At 33.7% G+C, this 7,460-nt stretch overlaps 1 pseudogene; it reads left to right on the top strand.

Annotated features, from left to right (window-relative positions):
* Window positions 1-3,971: 3,971 nt before the first annotated feature.
* Window positions 3,972-5,234, top strand: LOC144376768 (succinate dehydrogenase [ubiquinone] cytochrome b small subunit, mitochondrial pseudogene; annotated as a pseudogene).
* Window positions 5,235-7,460: the final 2,226 nt, after the last annotated feature.

Raw genomic sequence — 7,460 nt, 5'->3', positions numbered from 1 at the left:
ACCCACAAAGAGGGAAGCGGGCATACCGGGAAACACTATCTGGGCTTTCAACATCAATGAAAGGAAAGCGAGAAACCGGGAGATGGGCAAGCAAGAAATGAAAGCCAGAGACCAGGAGGAGATACACACAAGAGTTTATTTGTCAGAGCTGACAAATAAAAGCCATCTCTATAGGAGAGAGAGGCAAAACAGGCTTGGGGTTTGGGACTTGAAGAAGTAGACTCAGGGATTAGAGCGGGGGTCAGGTCCTAATGCAGGGGGTTAAGGGTGGGGTTGGTACGAGGGAGTGGTGAGCCTTTCTTAGAAAGGCCCTTGGGCAGGAAAGTGAAACTTTTTCTTAAAAATGGCAGCTGTCACTTAAGATGGTTATCCAGATGCTACCTTACACACATGTACTGTATGACCATGATTTTGCAATCAATCTTGTGAGGATTGGGTCCTCTTTTCCAGTTGTTGAAGATTCAGTACCTCCAGAGGCAACCCCAAAAAGGTTTATTTAAAGGACAGGCGAGAAAGAGAGAGAGAGAGAGAGAGAGAGAGAGAGAGAGAGAGAGAGAGAGAAAGAGAGAGAGAGAGAGAGAGAGAGAGAGAGAGAGAGAGAGAGAGATATTGGTGCCCTGAGGGAGTTGAGGAGGTGTCCTGCCTATTTTATAGATTTTTGTTTTTCTTTCTTTTCATGCCCTCTCCTTACCTCATCCAGGGGTATTTCTCCATATATATATATATATATATATATATATAAATATATATATATTTATATATATATATATATTAAATATATATATATATATATATTTAAAAATATATATATATATTATATATATATATTAAAATATATATATATTTTAATATATATATATAATATATATATATAATATATATATATATTAAAAATATATATATATATATATATTTTAATATCTTCCCAGAATAGTAGGAAGGGAGCCTTAGCTGGGAGGAAATATTTTCTGGAGGCAGGTGACCTTGGTAAAAGGTTGAGGAGAGAGAAGTGCTCGAGGTATTAGCATTTTATTTCCTTTTGAATCAGCCTCCATCTTCCTCACCCAAACCTTCATTATCTACATGGACTGACTTCTTACTCCAGTCTCAAACACTTCTTCAAGGTTTCCAGTTGTATTTAGGGAAAAAGTTGGGCCATATAATTGAGTTTCAGCCAATGGAATGTAAGAAAAATGGTGTGAGTTCCTTTCAATTGTAGCCTGCAGGATCCTAATGGAGGATCTCTGGACTCTTTTTCCTTCGGGGGTTAAGTATTTAGCACTATGAATGTGTAGCCTAAATAAAAGGAATGGCACAGTCATTTGATGAAAGAATCCTAGATGCTTTAATTACCCTCAAAAAGGAAAGATGCCACCTGCCTATCAGAAAAAAAAAATATTAAGGAAATAAACATAAAGCACACTTGAATTATCATAGATCTGGTGTTGCTGTTCATGAAATTATCATTAGCTGAACTAATAATCTATCAAAAAGAAGGTAAATAGCTTACCAGGATTTAAGTAGAAATATAATAAAATCTGAGACACTACTATTGGACTATTTTGGGGATAAAATGTATGTGTCTGAATTTTAACCAAAATATGTTGTCATAAAGCAACAAAGAACAAAAGTGAGAAAAAAGGAAGGGAGGTTAGAGATGGGGAGGTGCAGATGAAGGCAGATAAGTGTATGGAAAAAAATGGGTCAGGTTGAAAAACATAGGTGTAGTATTGGAAACCGGGGGATTGTTTTTAATTACACTCACTTAATGTGTTTTAAACTGTTATTTTATCCTTTAAACATCCCCTCAGAGATATGTTATTTCTAATATAAGCAATAAATATGTGTTTTCTTACTGGTTTTATGCCACACATTCTTAACTTCATTTTACTCCGAAATGCTGTGTCACAGATGTGAAATTTAAGAGAGGCTTTAAGTCTCAAGATGATATAAGGATTAAAACTGAAAAGTTTATGTAGAGTTTAAATTTTCCATGAAACTGTGAAAGGTTACTGTTGTATAGGTTATTTGATTTTTGTTCCACTTTCAGTCATGAGAAGCAGATCTCTCCAATGATGAGTTGGTGTGACCTTTGTAACCTTTAGTTCTGATTATTTTCAAGAGATAGGGATTTATTGTGAAGCTTATGTTAGAATAGATGAAGACTCTAGGCTAATGTTGGCAATTAGATTATTGAATTAATTTAGACACCCTAAAAACTGTCTAAATGCCCAGTAGATAATTTAAAATAGCCTTTCTAGTAATTTTCAGTGATAAATTATTTAAGCACATTTGCAATAATTTTAGATGTATGTAATCTATTTCTACATTTAAACTTGACCCCAAAATTGGTCTTCAAATGTTTGAATAAAATTTCTTTTCTGACTAAAACAATTGCAAATGATATTTCAATCTAAACTCATCAATAAAATAAGCACAGAATTTCCATGATGTCATATGTCTATATGAACTATGGTATTCATGTCACTATTTAATAAGATAAATTAAAAAATGATGTAAACTGTAGGGAAATAGATTTTAACTTTCCATTGTCAAAAGTCAGATTGCAATTGTATTTTCTTGGAAGTGAGTCATACTGAAAATCTCTCTTTTTCATTTCAATTTTTTAAATTTTATTGATTGATTGATTGATTGTCGAATCCAGTGCCTCCTGCATGCAAGACAAGTGCTCAACCTCTGAGCCATGACCCCAGCCCTTCTTTTTGATTTTTTTAGAAAAAAAATGTGGAGATAAGAAAAAGCATCTTTTATCAGGCATGGTAGAAATATCTTCCAGAAAGTGCATTTGATTTGTACTTATTGTACCATGGGTCTGTCTTACATGGTTTCTTGTGTCAATAAAATAAGTGAATTCAGTGTTTTCTATATTCAATGTAAGACTTCTTTGTAAATACATAAAGTAAGCTTCATTCGATTGCCAACATATTACCATACTTTACAACATCTCTATGGTGAAAAGTCCAGCACCCTAACATCATGGTGTTCATTTATCAGAGATTTTAAATGAATGAATGGCTTCCCAACAGTGGAGAGAGAAATAACTTAGTATAATATTTACAAAATGCTAAAACAGTATTTCAAACTACTTAGAATGGTACTTACAAAGAACAATTTAAACCTATTTAAAGGTGAAATATCCATACAGTTAAATGTATAAATGGAACTGAGAATACTTGCTAACAGCACATACTGATAGTATTTTCATTAAAAGACAAATATATACTATACACAATAAAAATTGAAAAAGCTATTATTTTAAATATTGTATTTAAAATAACTAAGAACTGAGCCGAGAAAACTATAGGTCACAGAAGTTAAATAATTTCCCCAAGGTCATATAGTTACTATTTTGCATCTGGAAAACAAACTCAATTATTATAATTCCAGACTACCAATTAGTACATGATTTCCCAAACCTTATTTTTCATTATTTACCTTGAAAGTAGATTTTTAGATCCATCTTTTTCCAAATTTCTCTTATTCTCCCTATGAAACAGGTATACTTTTATATATTTTATGTTTATATCTTGTTCATAAATTAAAAAAAATAAGATTTTGTTGTTTCCTCAGGAAACAATATTTATACCATTAAAGAAGATGTTTCCCCTGTTGTGAATGAATGACTTAGAGTAATAGAAAAGATATTTAAAAGATACTTAAATAGAGTTTATTTTTTTTTCAATATCACTCTTAGCTAAGTAGAGGGACTGTACTCCTTCTCAAGGTTTTGCATGTTAGAAAGTCCTACAGTCTCTCTTTTTTTTGACATGCCTTCTCCCTTAAAGCTAGGAAGTCAGAAATTTAAAAAAAAAAGGGGGGGGGGAGGTTGCTGGGGATATGACTCAAGCGGTATCGCGCGTGCGGGGCGCTGGGTTCGATCCTCAGCACCACATAAAAATAAAATAAAGATGTTGTATCCAGGGGTTGATGGATGACCTTGAGCACTCAAAAACGAGATGGCGGTTCTCTTGAGGCTTGGTGTCCTCTGCGATACTCAAGGAGGCCGAGCTCTGTTCCTCCAAACCCTATTGGTCAGACCTGCTCACATCTCAGCATTTCTCCAGGACCGACCTACCCCAGGATGGACTGGAACACAGCACATTCACCTGTCACCAAACCGCCATTCTGGTTCCAAGGCTGCATCTCTTCACTGGACTAGTGAGAGGGTTGTCAGTGTTTTGTTCCTGGGCCTGCTTCCATCTGCATATTTGAATCCTTGCTCTGCAATGGACTACTCCTTGGCTGCAGTCCTCACTCTTCATAGTCACTGGGGCCTTGGACAAGTTGTCACTGATTATGTTCATGGGGATGCATCACAGAAAGCTGCCAAGGCAGGCCTTTTAGCACTCTCAGCTTTAACCTTTGCTGGGCTTTGTTATTTCAACTATCATGAAGTGGGCATCTGCAAAGCTGTTGCCATGCTGTGGAAGCTTTGACCGTTTTGACTTGAGAATTGATTGTATGCCTCTGCCTCTGCTCTGTCATTCAGCTCACAGTAAGGAGGAAATAACAGAAAGTTCATTGGTGGGCAAACCTTCTTCTAATCACATGGTTATTTTAGAATTTAATTGTTGAGGAAGAGGTTTGAGAGGAAATGTGTTCAAGAAATTAGGAGACCCAGTTCTGCATTCTAGTGAGTTAATGGGGTTGTCTTCAAGTTCATGAGATTCACAGTATGACTAAGCTTTATGTATGAGCTTTTGCTTTTGTCAGTCTCTTAAAGAGAATTTAGCTTTAATATTATCAGTATATGATCATTTCTGCATTTGTCTTGGAAATAATGGACAAAGGGAAAGACTGTTAATTCATGACTTTGCAAAAAGTTAGATGGTGTTTACTTTTGGAAACTTCTCTGTCTGTCCAGTTGATAGCAGCTACTGATGGTTTTATGTCCTAGGGAAACTTTATAGGAGATGCTAAAATCTCAAATTACAGATTTCTGTATCCTAGAAAGGAAAGATTGGAAAGCTTCTGAATACAGAGATGCTCAAGTTAGAGAAGAAGTCTTCCTTGTAGACATATCAGAATATTACAAATTCTAAACAGATGTAATTCTCCAATGTGTTTTACTTGTCCTAAAATAATCTGTCCACAAATATAAAACTAATAAATTACTTTCCCACTGTGGGAATTGATAATAAGAAAATGTATTCCATGAAAAGAAATTTTTTTAAATAAAATGTTGTATAATAAAAATGTATTCTACTCTTTTATGTATTAAAAAAAGATGTTGTATCTACCCAGAACTAAAAAATAAATATTAAAAAAATTCTCTCTCTTCCTCTCTCTCTCTTTAAAAAAAAAGAAAAAAGAAATTAAAAAAAAAACAACAAATGTGATATCCCATACTGTACATTTGAACTCTTCTATAAAAATCAGATAATATGAATTCCTGGACCAGTTTGACTTGACCTTTACATCTAGAACATACTCAGGCTTCTTCCTCAAGTTTCAGTCTGAAGATATAGTAGTCTGCTCACTACTTCCCTTAAGGAGATTTGTTACAGGGGTCTTTGAGTTTGTATAAAGAAGCTGAAATGTCTACATACGTATACAAGGTGTGTTTTATGATTCAGAACTCATCAGATATAGGAAAAGTTAGTGGTCCACAGATCAGGAGATGAATGCCAGATTTTCCTCGTATGGCCATTTTCAATGCAAAACTATAAGGGTTTGAAAATTTATAAATATGAATGTAGCCTTCAAGAATTATATAAAATGATATATACTGAGAATAAACTATAATTTACTTAATTGTTTTAACACCATTTGTGTTAAATATGATATGTCTATCATGACATAGAATATTAGAAATTTCAATTGCACTTTCACTTTGGAAATGGAGTAGACTTACCTAACTCCAGAAAACACACATTCCTAACTCTTATGCTGAATTGTTTCAAATTTAAATGAATCAATGTACTGATGAAACTGTCCAATTATTGGCTCTAACCTTCCATTATTAAAGGGAAGAATTGTTATCCTTTGTATTTTATTTACCATTAACTGGACAAGTGCTTGTTAAGTGCATGGGTACTGGAACCTGATGAGGTGGCAAGATTTGGTGAAAGCCAAGGATGGGGAGCCACTAGGGAACACTAGGGAATAATTTTATGAACTTATCTTTGATGCTTTTGAGAACAATGTCCTAAAATGAAATACTCCTCAGAATTTCTGCTGTGAATATTTTGTCCAAGTATTTCTTTATGGTTAGGAAATCCAATAAATTCCATTTACTAACTAATCTTTAAAGTATTATCTGTGAGCTTTGTTGATCTTGCTTGAGAATTTCTGCTAATATATTTTAAAGGATGCATCAGGAGATTTTCTGCATATTCCATCATATTGACAATCCATCTTGTTCAGAACCATCATGTAGTTTTAAAATTAGTAAACTGGTGATCTGAAAAATGCTTCCAATTTCCAAGAAAACACAACTTCAAAAAAAAATCAATATTTTATTAGCCCTATGCTTAGCAAGGACTTATGAAGAATAGAAAACAAACAAAGCAAGAATAAACAGAAAGCATCAGAAAGATGGCATAAACCAAGGCCAAACTTTCTATGTAAATATAGAATTTCCAACAAAAAATTATATTTTTTATTAAAATTTAATATGTTTCCATTTTGAAGATGACTTTTGAAAACTTTAGTTATCCATGAATAAAAACCCAATAATCAGATCTTATATGGGAAGTTGTACATTTTGGGGAAAGTAGATGATAATTTAGAAAGTGCCCAAGAACTTTTTGTATTCAATTGAAAATTTCTCTCTGAACATTTTAAAATAGAATTTCTATGAGAAGATTGTGAATTTATTAAGCTAAAGTGGAGGTGCTGATGATTTCTTACTTTTTAAAAATCATTCTCAAATTTATAGAGGGAGACCACCTGGAATGTTTACTAAGACTTCTGTTATTCTCCACCTTAGCATTCAGCTAATGCACAGTCCCTTGCATTTCACCATCAGGTTAAAACCAGTTTTGTTGATATAAATGAATGAGCATCTTTTCCCAGGTTTCAGTCTTTGTAACATTTCATATCCTTTGGTGGTGAGTGGGAGATACTCATTTCACAATGTATTTTCTTAAGATAACTATATGTTTTAACAGTAAAAAAACATGAATATCCCTAGATATTTAATATTGAAAATAAAGAAGACAGAACACAAACAATAGCACCCAGTTGTCAACAGCAAACACCTGCAGTTAGAAGGAAAACATGGAATCCATTGTTTCAGTGACAGCCTCATATTGTCATAGGAGCTGGAAGTTTCCACAGAGTTAGATGACATTTATTTTTCCTGTTGTGTGTCATGAAAATATTGATTCTGGGGGAAAAAAATTTCACATGTGATACAGTTAGCAAAGTGCATTTTGTTCCCGAAAATGACATTTAGGGAAATATAAGGTGGTGAAAATATGATATACTCATTTTAA

This window comes from Ictidomys tridecemlineatus, chromosome 4, assembly GCF_052094955.1.
Source record: "Ictidomys tridecemlineatus isolate mIctTri1 chromosome 4, mIctTri1.hap1, whole genome shotgun sequence".
In the NCBI taxonomy this organism is placed as follows: Eukaryota; Metazoa; Chordata; class Mammalia; order Rodentia; family Sciuridae; genus Ictidomys; species Ictidomys tridecemlineatus.
This window is presented reverse-complemented; position numbering and strand designations above follow the sequence as displayed.